Source organism: Hipposideros armiger, unplaced genomic scaffold, assembly GCF_001890085.2.
Source record: "Hipposideros armiger isolate ML-2016 unplaced genomic scaffold, ASM189008v1 scaffold_97, whole genome shotgun sequence".
NCBI classification, from domain to species: Eukaryota; Metazoa; Chordata; class Mammalia; order Chiroptera; family Hipposideridae; genus Hipposideros; species Hipposideros armiger.
The window spans coordinates 1398365-1409895 of record NW_017731447.1 but is presented as its reverse complement, the minus strand read 5'-3'; the positions used below and the strand labels follow the sequence as shown (position 1 = coordinate 1409895).

The 11531-nt window shown below is 41.8% G+C and overlaps 2 long non-coding RNA genes across 3 annotated transcripts in view; one reads left to right on the top strand and one right to left on the bottom strand.

Moving 5' to 3' along the window:
• The window catches only part of LOC109384620 (uncharacterized), a 118827-nt gene that overhangs the window by 26500 nt on the left and 80796 nt on the right, over positions 1-11531 (bottom strand). For both annotated transcript variants that reach the window (XR_002124442.1, XR_002124443.1), the window contains exons 3-4: positions 6920-7017; positions 2399-2528 (exon numbers count right to left, since the gene is read on the bottom strand). This is a non-coding gene — a long non-coding RNA (uncharacterized LOC109384620). The remainder of the gene's footprint in view (positions 1-2398; positions 2529-6919; positions 7018-11531) is intronic.
• The window catches only part of LOC109384617 (uncharacterized), a 163792-nt gene that overhangs the window by 103736 nt on the left and 48525 nt on the right, over positions 1-11531 (top strand). The gene's annotated exons all lie outside the window — the stretch shown is intronic.

Here is an 11531-nt window from a genome sequence, read left to right as displayed (position 1 = left end):
TCTCTCTCTCTCTCTCTCTCTCTCTCTCTCTCTCTCTCTCTCTCTCTCTCTTCCTCACTTTCTGTCCCTCTCTCTGTTCTTAAGACTCACCAAATCCTAAGACCCAGATCAGGGCATGCTAATGAGTTCAGTTTATTGGCAAGTGGAACAGGGTCCTTTGTCAAGTGGGGTATTTCCTCTGACGTCACTGACTGCTCGTCAGCCCCAAGGTGGGTCTTTGCCAGGAAAATCTGAATTAAAGAGGAGGCTTGGCTTTTGGGGAAAAGGCCTGTGTCTTGGCGGGCTGGGTGTGTCTGCTCCGGGCAGGCCTCTCAGAGTGCTGGTTCCTAGGGTTAAATGCACTTTTGACCCAAGAGGGGGGCAAAAAAAGCATAAAGCAATGGAGCTACAGCCAGTGCACTGTTACTGGGTGGGACTTTTGAACAGGTGGGAAGGTGACAGTTCAGCCCCACTTACTCCATCAGAGGCTGCTGTCTTTCCTGCCCTCCCAATGCCCTCCCCTCCCCTCCCCTCCATCACCACTTCCCTCCCTATTTTCTTGAAGGCTAGCTGCCTAGGTAACACCTTTTGCTTCCAAACCTCCTTTGCTGTTCTTCCTTGACCCCTTTCTCAAAACATTCTCTGTCTTTCCTCCTTCAATGCCAGACTGTTGGCATCTGTCTCCCTGTCTTGTGCAGGCGGCCATCTCTGGCTCACCACGGCTTTATAATTGCCTCTGGTTAAAGTTTAAATAGATGGGTTTCAGCCCAGGAGAAAAATGTAAACAAGCCATTTCTGCAGTCTTTTCAGAACTGCTGACTTCCAGCGCTTTTGAATTGTGTGCTAGGAAATTCATTCAGCTCCGCCCTCACCAAGGAACTGAGAACCGCCACCGGGCTTTCAGAGAGCAGAGAACCACTCTGAAGCCATTGAGAGGCATTTAGATGATCTACACTTTTCCTTTTAATTCAATTAAGCCATCAGGATCCAGTTCCTATTCTAGGATGTTTGTCTGGTGGACTGAGGTGAAAGAACAGTTAAGCAATCTTTGTGGGCTGGCTTCTGACAAAAGGAAGGAAGTGAGAGAAATTGTCATTTCCCTGCTGGAATTTTTTCTTTCAGGGGAGGCGGAGATGGTATTTGTTGACACCCCCTCCCTTTCCCCCAGGTTATCTTACCAGTCTTGAGAAGGGGGACATTCTTGGCCAGTGTAGAAGGAAGGCAGCAGATCTGGGTTGAGGTGGTGATTTGGGCATCTATATCTCTCTGTTTGCTGTGTGTCCTTAGAAGTCAGCAGGCTTTTTTTTTTTTCTTTTTGAGTCTTGATTAAGAATATTGATTTTCTATATTTTTCTGCTTTGTGTACTTTATGTACTTGTGATCTGGTGTCAGGATGGATTCAGCAATAATCTTGGATGCTTTTGTCAAGGTTTTGATTGGCTCCTTGCCTTCCCCGACTCAAAAGCCTTCAATAATTCCCCATTTCAAGTTCAGGCGCCTATTCAAAGCCTTCCGTGGTCTGGCTCCAACCCACCTTCACCTTGCACCATTCCAACCCTACACTGACCCTCCTGAACTTCCCACACAGCTCCTCAACATGTTCCCTTCCCTTCCTTATGCCTCAGTGTCCCAGCACCTGCAGACCAACCCCACCCCCGGCCACCTCCTCTGAGCCTTCCCAAAATTCCATCTTCCTGTGTTCTGTGGAACTTCCCTTGTTCTCTCTGTACAACCAGAGCCACCACTCCTTCCCTCAGTTCTCAAGTAGCCCATGACGGTCCCCTTGACAAGTGCCCTTATTTCATTATCTACTGTTCAGGCTCCATGAGTGTGTCAGCTTCCTGCACTAGCTACTCAGCTCCTTGAATGGAGGATGTCTCATCATATCCTCCCACCTTGCCCTGCCTCGTGTGTAGCCCAAGTCCGTACTCGATAGAGATTAAATCTGTATTTTTCAACCTCTCTGAAAACTTGAGGTCAATATTTAAAAGTCGCTCCTGAGCGGAATGAAGAAGAGTAAAGATAGGAGTTTGGAGTCAGGCAGATTTGGGTTCAAGTCTAAGCCCTGCTGAGTCTTCGTGCTAGGAGGGCTTCCTAATTCTTATCCTTTCCAAGCCTCACTTTCTTCGTTTGTAAAATGAAGGCAATAAAATTTCTCTTATAGGTGTTTGTGAGAATTAAAAGGAGATCATACAAGTAAAGAACCTAACACAGTTCTGTCTTATCCTTACCCTCCCTTGCTGCTAAAACATTTTAAATGTCAAAGCATTTTACTCTGGAACACGAATCATATTAGTTTAATGGAGTTGTGCCACATTTTCCTGTTTCTAATAGAACCTTCCTTGATGTAACAACAACGTCCTCTTTTCACATTTGCAAGTTTTTCAAAGACTTATCTTCTAAGTAGGATTGGACTTACCTGTTGGTCACCTGCAGAAATCCCAGTGATGGGATGATGGCAAGGCAGTTCCTGTTTGTTGCTGCGCTATTTCCTCACATGGAGGGTCATCCTCACACCATCACATGGCCCTCTTCACTTCCAATCCTGACTTTAAAGAAAAGACACCCATTAGGATACCTCTCTCTTTCCCCCTCCACAAAGTCAGTTGCTACTTTTACCCGTGCGAGGGGAGCAGTGGATTCCATCCATCCATCTAACATTTATCGAATGTCTGCTATGCTCCAGGTACTAAGATAAAAGATGAATCAACCAAGGTCTGTGCCTTTAAAAGTCTGAATTTGGGGCCGGCTGGGTGGCTCAGTTGGTTAGAGCGTGAGCTCTGAGCAACAGGGTTGCCAGTTCGATTCCCACATAGGCCAGTGAGCTGCACCCGAGCTGAGCTGCCACTGAGCTGGTGAAAGCACATGCTCTTAACAGCAAGGTTGCCGGTTTAACTCCCGCATGGGATGGTGGACTATGCACCCCCACAACTAGATTGAAAGCTGCGACTGGACTTGGAGCTGAGCTTGCACCCTCCACAACTAAGACTGAAGGACAACAACTTGACTTGAAGCTGATGGGTCCTGGAAAAACACAGTGTTCCCCTTCCCCAATTCCCCAGCACTGTTCAATTCCCCAATTAAAAAAAAAAAGTTTGAATCTAATAGGCTGGGGGATGGTGTTAAGTATCTAATTAAGCAAGTACTGGATGGGTATATAGGAGGGGACAGTCAGGTGTCAGGAAAAGCTTCAGAAGGAGGTGACACTTAAGCTGAGTCTTGAAATATCAGTACATGGCTGTCAACAGACCATGGGGGCAGAGCACTTCAGGTAGAGAAACCCAACTCTCGCTCTCGTTCCGTCCCTTCGGACCACTATCCGTGGCATGAAGCATCTGGCTGAGCCATCTTTACCCTGTCCAGCCGTCCTCTCCTCAGTCCAGGCGACTTCAATTCTTCCTTGGCAGCAGCAACATTATTAGTGATGGTTCCCATCCGAGAACTAACATTAGAAGCTCGGCTGCCAGAAAGCAGCTGGAGTGGTTAGAGCTCTGTGGGGGAGGGTGGAGGAGTTGAGCATGCGCATGTGAGTTCACCTGTGTGTGTGTGTGTGTGTGTGTGTGTGTGTGTGTGTGTGTCTGAGTTTGAGAGTGTGTGTGTGTTGGGGGGTGTCCATTTGGATGGCCAGTGGAGATGTTTATCTGCAGGTGTTGCCACAGAAAACAGAAGTGGATATTCAGAAAACAAAGTGACAACTCAGGATCTCACAGGCAGGCTGAAAGGCTGCTCAGAGAAGGGGGAGGCTGAAACCACCTCAACCAAAACAGAATGAAACAGAAAAGGAAGTTGCATCAGAAAAGGAAGAATGCCAAGGTCATGCTGAAGAGCCATAAATGTCACAAAATAAAAATAAACTTTGTGACTCTTACCTAGTCAAATACTATTACAATATTTCCTTCTTGACAGCATTTTAAGATTACTGAAATAAGAGTGCAGAAAAGATGGAGAACACAGAAAAACACAAACCAAAAAAATTGCTATAATTTTTTAGTTACATGCATCATATCTTATTTACTTGGATCAGTGATTAATTATAACTTTGCCTTTGACTCCAAATATAAGTGTTTTTCTTCAGCACTTAAAAAAATATTCATACAAGTTCTGAGATTGACTTACTGAATTGACTCATATTCAAATAATATAATTTTAAAAGTCTCCTTTTATTAGCACAAATTGAGAAATTTCAATAAAGACACTCTAATAATAGTGAAGCAACTGAGGTGTCAGAACAAGAAATATAGATCCCAGGATGTTATTAAGTTTTTTCATTTCCATTTATGTAGAAATGTGTCTTTACCAAAGAGAAGTAAAAGAGTAGTTTTCTTTTTGATTAGATCCATGTAACTGTACAAATAAAATATTTATAGGGCTAGCTATAGGTGAGGGGGTTTTATAAAAAGTTCATAAGACACTGGAATCAGCTTGGTATCGGGTCTCGTATGAGTCTTTAGAATCTATTGCTTTATAAATACAGTCATAGGAATTGGTGTCCCATCACCTTCTGGGAATTATAATGGCTTCAAATGATTAACCAATTTGCCAATCTCACAAACAGTTAAAAGTATATTGAGTTTTGGGCAATGAACTAGGGAACTTTGGTTAAAGTACAAAACAGTACCTCTCAATTGAGTAAATTATTAGTCCATATGCCAGTTGACCAGGTAACTAGTGAATGGGTTTGGGATGGAGAGAATGGAGTGAAATTGACTAGGGGGAGAAAAGCACCCAGTAGTGAAGAACAGAGGCAAATAAGTCTGATGCACACAGTAGGTACTGTTTGCATACAGTAGGTACGCAGTAAATAACTGATGAAAGAATGAATGAAATGAAATGAGTGAATGAGTGGTAAGTACAAAGGAAGTGGTATAAACATCTAATTCAAAACTAAGTTTAAATTTTGCTGCATGACACAGTTATAATACTTCCCCTATGCTAGCTACCTGGGTAATACATACAGATGTATAATGTGTACTTTTCAGAGTGAGTGAGACCCTTAGAAAAGAAAACATCTAGTTTGGGGAGAAATGGAAATCTACGAAAAATCTAAATTTTTAAACTTTAAGATTTAAAACAAAAAATTTTTTAAAAGATTTTATTGGGGAATTGGGGGAGGGGAACAGTGTTGGGGAATTGGGGAACGGGACCAGCCAAGTTGTTGTTCTTCAGTCTTAGTTGTGGAGAGTGCCAATCGCCACCTGGCTGCCCATCAGCAGCTTGTGGCCTCTAAGCTTAAGTTGCTGTGTTACAATCTTAGTTGTGGGTGGGCATAGCCACCATCCCATGCGGGAGTTGAACCAGCAGCCTTGTTGTAAAGGGCACGTGCTCTCACCAGCTGAGCCATTCTGCCACCTGTTGGCAACTCAGCGGCAGCTCAGCTTGGGCGCAGCATCACTCGCCCATGTGGGAATCGAACCGGTGGCTCTGTTGCGCAGAGCTCACACTCTTAAGCTAACTCTTAACCAACTGGGCCATTTGGCTGGCCCAAGATTTTTTTTTTACAAGTCTAAATTCAGTGTTACTTTAGGAACATTTAAAATGTATTAGGTATAATTGGTTTATTCAAAACCATTACATATTTTAAATGTAATTTATTCACATAATATAAATGTACTAATTAAAATTGTTTTCTTTATTTTGAAAACTAATTACTAATAGGGACTACAAGCTGACATCAAATGTCATTTGGCTTTTGCCAATTGAGGAGAAACCAGCAAAAAAAAAATAAGAGGAGTAACCATAAACATTACAGGAAAAACAAACAAAACCAGAAAGTTAAATTTTTTTTTTTCTAGACCGACTGCCTTCCATTAGGCATTTGTTTTCAGAAAATAATCTAAGGGTTGGGGTAGAGGGAGAAAAAAATAAACCAAGCCCATTGACTGCAGCTTTTTTCCAAGCATCTACATTTTTGTTTAATGAGTGAATGCCCCCAAATTTGCCAGTTTCCCTGCCTTCTGGGCTTCCATCTCTCCAGTGGTTCTTCATCTGGAGATACTTCCTGACTCAGAACTTGCTGAGGATCTGAAGTCCCACTCCAGCAGAGCCTCATAAAGTCCCTACCCCAGCTTATGTTCCGGGAAGTATGTCCTTTCTGATGGTGTTTCCAAGGAACGGGAAAGAAAAATATGTGTGTGTGTGTGTAGGGAATGCTAAGTTCTGTTTTACATTTTAAATCTATAGGTCTGTCCTTCAACAAGTGGCAAGCCATTCTTAATTCCTACTGCTCTGTACTGAAGAATTCAGCATCACTTCCCCTGGTGATCCAAGGAACTTTGCTCTTTGCCCAAAATACCTCTCTCCCAAGGCGATTTCCCCTCCTCTGAGAAACGCTGTCGTGTCAGGCTGCTCTGCCCTTGAACCAGACAACTTTCTCTGCTTGTCTTTATCTGTCTAAATAAAGCTAACCTACATTTGCTGTCTAATTCGTGGATGCTTGCTGATGCTATTTAAAGCTTCCCTCAAGGCTCCGTGGAAAACAAGATGCATTATCTCCAGGAGGGAACCTTTATGTTTGTTGGTCATTTAAGGAATTCAAGCATTTAAAGGATCCATTCAGTCTTCAGGAGTTCAGATGTGAAGGAAGGACAAAGGAACTCGTGTTTTTTATTTCAGGCAGTCTTCATTGACTAGTATGAGGCTGGTATAAGTTGATAGTAAAAGAGGTAGCTAGAAAGTTTCTCTCTCCCTCTCTCCCTCCCTCCCTCCCTCCCTCCGTGTGTGTGTGTGCTGTTTGTGTGTGTGTGTGTGTGTGTGTGTGTGTGTGTGTGTGTGTGTGTGTGTGTGTGTCTTTTCTCTAGGCTTCACGAAATCCAGCTTTTCTGAAGATGAATTGCCCGACAGAATGTATTTTTCATTCTGGGCTCCGATAATTGGGTTAGTCCACTGCAAGTTTACTTGCTCCTCTCAGGGAACAAATGTGAAAGATCAAAAGGAGGCTCACCTTCGTAAACAGGCTTTTGGTGAGGTTTTGGCTGTCTCTCCCTCCCTCCTTCATCCTCCATCTGACATTTCATTAGAGAATCCTGGTACTTCCACATTCTAGGGGGAAAAAAAAGAAATTCTGAACAGGAAAAGGCATAAAATATTGGGGCTGCACCTAGGACTCCACCGTGCACTTCTATATGACTGGTAAGTCAGAGAGGTTTCAAATCTGTTGCTTGGTTTTTCAATCTGGTATTTATGTCGGCCTGTTGGTTTGCTTAGTGGGAGGCAGAGCTGGTACAGTGGGATGGGTTTAACCATTAGTGCCCTGCTGCTCCCTTAAGCACACGCTTTTATCAGAATTCACTTGTTCAGCCACGATTCTGTGACGTCCATTGCAGTGAGTGAGTCAGAAGCCACAAGCTAACAGGTCTAGTCCTTCCCACCGTCACCTAGGAAACCAACGCATCATCCACAGGAAATGCAGGCCCCAATGGGGAGTGTGCCCACATCGGGTTATGAAGCTGGCAATGAGTTTTTCAAAAGAGGTCAAATAACAATGCACAGAATCTCAGTCTAGGGTGGGAAATGGATCCAGCCTCGTAGGCATGGATCGAGGACTGTCAGGCAGAAATACCAGGAGAAATTAACCAGCTAAAATCATGTCAGATGTCTGCTTTATATGAAATTTACCAAGGGCAAGGGGTATGGAGACAGGGTTTCATTCCCCTAGATGAAACGCATTTCTTTGCCCATTGGCTGAGGGGTTTTGTTTGTTTCTATAGGACATTTGGACAGTGTGTGCAGTGAGATAAGGAAATTGACATCAAACCAGGCTTTCTGCTGAGGGCAATGTATGTCCCTTTTTTGTGGTCACTCTCCCTTGAGTTCAAAAAGTGACAGAGAGTTCCTTCAGAGAAAACCACACCCTGATTCTCACTCATGCTTTCATTGGTTTTTTTTGTTTGTTTGTTTTTTGTCTGTGCCTTATTTTTCTCCCTCTTTGACCACTACCGTTCAGCCCAGTCCACTGGCTTTAGTCTATCCAGATAGCTGAATATACGTGTCATACAACTGAGAAAAACTGCCTGGACAGTTTCATGTTGCTTGCTGAGCTTAATGTTTCCAGGCAGATTTACACTCTCATACTGCTAAGGGGGAAAGATACTACGTAAAAGTACAATGTGAGCTCTCCCAGCACTTCCTGTTTTAGAATCAAAGAATACTAGAATGAGGGGGGGAAAAAACCCAACTCAGCTATCACCTGGTCCGACCACCTCATTTTTCACATGAGAAATGAGTCCCAGAGAAGCGATTGTGTCTAAGGTCATATAGCGAATTAGTGTGTGTTTTGGGGGGCACGGGGGGCGGTTGGAGAGAGAAGAGGGAAGAAGCTTGACCACAAGCTCAAAATGAGTCAACAGGTGATATGACCACCTCAGAGGCTGTTAAAATAGTGAGATGCGTTAGCTGAAGTATGGAGTCCTGACTTAAGAGGGGCAATGGGACCCTCACAGGCTGGTCAGTGTTACCAAGGCGTGTGACGGTTCTGTCCTGGGTACTCATTGAACAGGGAACAATGACAAACTGAAACGTCCCCCAAGGAGAGAGTAAAGATGGTGATCACAGTTTTAGTCACTACAAGCTAAGAAGCACAATGAAAACGATCAGAGCAGTTAGCTTGGACACCAGAGGATCTGTCACGGAAAGGTGGCTGTCTTGCAGAGGGCTCTGACTTACTTCGTATGACTGCAGAGGGCAGTCACAAATTGGTACAAGTTAAAGGATGATGGTGTTTAGTTCCATACAAGTAATTCTCTAACAATTCAAGCTGATGGAAACGTATTAAACTGACTGATGGGGTGGTGAATTAATTCCTTATTTCTACGGGTGTTCAAGTATTCATTCATCGAAACATGTTGAGCACCTGCTATCTACCAGCTGTGGGACCCCAGGAACGCTAAGAGTGTTGTCTGCATTAATTAAGGCAATATGAACTGCAGTATTAAATCTGTGTATCACACCTAAACCTGTCCTGTGGCTCAGACACAATTAGGAAATTTATTTCTCACTGATGCAACATCCAAAATGGGTGGGCGGCTCCCTTCTAAGGGGTAGTTCAAGGAAACAGGCCCTTCCCTCTTGTAATTCTGCTGTCTTCAACATGTGGATTCTGGCGTAGCTCTGAGCACTCACATCCTGCTGACAGTGAAAGAATGTGGAGATTTTGTGGGGAGAGTTTTACGGGCTGGACCTAGAAGTGGTGCAAGTAAACTCCGCTCACATTCTTTCTGCCCAGTAGAATTTAGTCACGTGGCCACATCTCATTGCAAGGGAGGCTTTAAAATGCAGTCCTGTGCTCAGAAAAAAAGAGGGAACCAGTTGGATGACTTAACTAGTGAACCTTTTACCACACTCGCCAACTCTGAGCGCCTATCATGATGGTGACAAAACCAAGACAGAAAATTTTAAATTGCCTTGTTTAATGCCAAAGTCATCATGTCTCATGTTTACATTAAATGTCTTCCTATTGAAAATTTCCTAGTCAATATATATTGTTAAGAAAAGAAAAAAAACCCAGCAAGGTAGAGGACCATGTATATAGTATGCCACTTTTGTGATGAAAAGAAGAAAAATAATGATAATATTTATTTGCATTTGCTTGCATATGTCTGAAGAAACAATGGAAGGATACGCAAAACTCCATAGAGACCAGGGTTGGGGTAAGAGGGAGGATGGAGACATCTCTGGGGTAAAACTTCTCCGTGTATGACTTTAGATATTATTTACTTAATTATAAAAGTATATCTTAAATTTAAAAAAGTATTTCCATTGAAGAAGAGTTTTTCACTGATTGATCTCTTTTTGTTTTCAAGTAAAGAAAAGCTTGAGAAAAGGACTATTTGGGAACGTAAGCAGGGCATAATTTATGAGCCAGAGGTAACAGTAGTGATAAATATGATGATGCCTTTCCTGTTATACTGAGCCTGTACTGGATTAATTAGGGTTTTCAAAAGGAAGCAAAAGAATAATGATGCAACAGTTTAGTTTTATGTGGAATCATCTAAGTCTCGGAGTGCTTTTAAATCCTACATCTTTGTTTATTTTCATAACATTCTTAGTAACTATGATACAAAAGGTTTAAATTAACTTCTTGTTTTGTAAGATACTATCAGAGCCAAGAATAGAAGTTTAATTGTTGACAGCTCGTGTTAGATGTTAGACTTGTAGGTCAACCCTCTTCATTGCTGGGCAGCATCAACATTGGAAGTATGTGATAAAAATCCTTCATGTTTTATAGCATTTTCATAAATATTTTCTTATTTCGTTTTCCCATCTGCTATGTGAATTTAATTGGGACTGGTATTATCTTTAGAAATAAAAAACAATAGTGGCCACTATAAATAAAGTTAAAAGGCTAATGAAAAACTGAGGGAAGGAGGACTCTCCTTAATATATAAAGAGCTATTACAAATCAATAATTAAAAGGCAAATATTCCAATAGGAATATTGGCAAAAGATATGCATTAAAAATCATAGAAAGAGATCTCAATAACAACCAAATAAATAAACATTTAAAACATTTTCTATCCTCAAAATGAGTAGAGATAAAAGAAAAATAGTATCTAGTGCTGATAAAAGTACATGAAAATAGGGACATTGATATTTTTCTGGAAGGGATTTCAGTTGACAAAATCTTTCTGAAGGAAATGGAAATATATTAAAACTTTAAACATGTTCATAACACTGTCACCTAGCAACTTTATTCTACTAACTTATCCTAATGAAATATTCAGAGAAAAAACAATTTACGCTGTCATATTAATATTAAAATACTTATGACTTCAGCAAAAGGTGGATCATGTGATCCACATGACATAGTAAGGAAATGGAATACCAAGATGCCATTTAAAAACCATGTAAAAGAATTATCTCAAAGCTAAAAGGAAAATCCCACTACCCAGTGTTAAATAAAAAAGCATGATTTCCCCCACAAGAAAATCAGATAAATGTATGTACACATTTATACACCTTACAAGCAGATGAATTCTGAAAGCCTGTTAGTAAGACATAGCTGGCTAAGAATGACTTAAGCTTAGAAATACACATTTCCACTAAAAAAGGTTTGATGGTCATGGAAAGCTTTAAAACTAAGTAGCATTCTCATTTCCTCACTGATATATCCATTCTACTGGGCTGCTTTATCAAAAATAGGCCAGTTTACATAAATTGAAAATCAGTCCAGGCAGTCCTTCGTGGATTTTTCACAATGTCCTAAAGAACTCAGCAGCTTCCGTAGGGAATTTCATGTTGCATAGATCTAACGGACCTTGAGTCTATGGAACTATCATTGGTATTCAGCCAAGATTTTGAAAATGAGCGCTTTCACCACACCTGGCTTTTACATGCTCGAGCACACGTTTAGCCCTTACCTGGATTAATATTGGGATTGTAGGCATTCAAAGCTGATACCAGTGCTCTAATCATACACTCCAAATTATTTCCATTTCTTGGATTCCTTTTCCTCATTTCTTGATGATTTCTGTTCATTGCATAGACCCAGCCAGCATTTTTTACATGGTTTGGATCTCTCTTTGTCTTTCAGGATCACCCCTATTGACTGATGATCC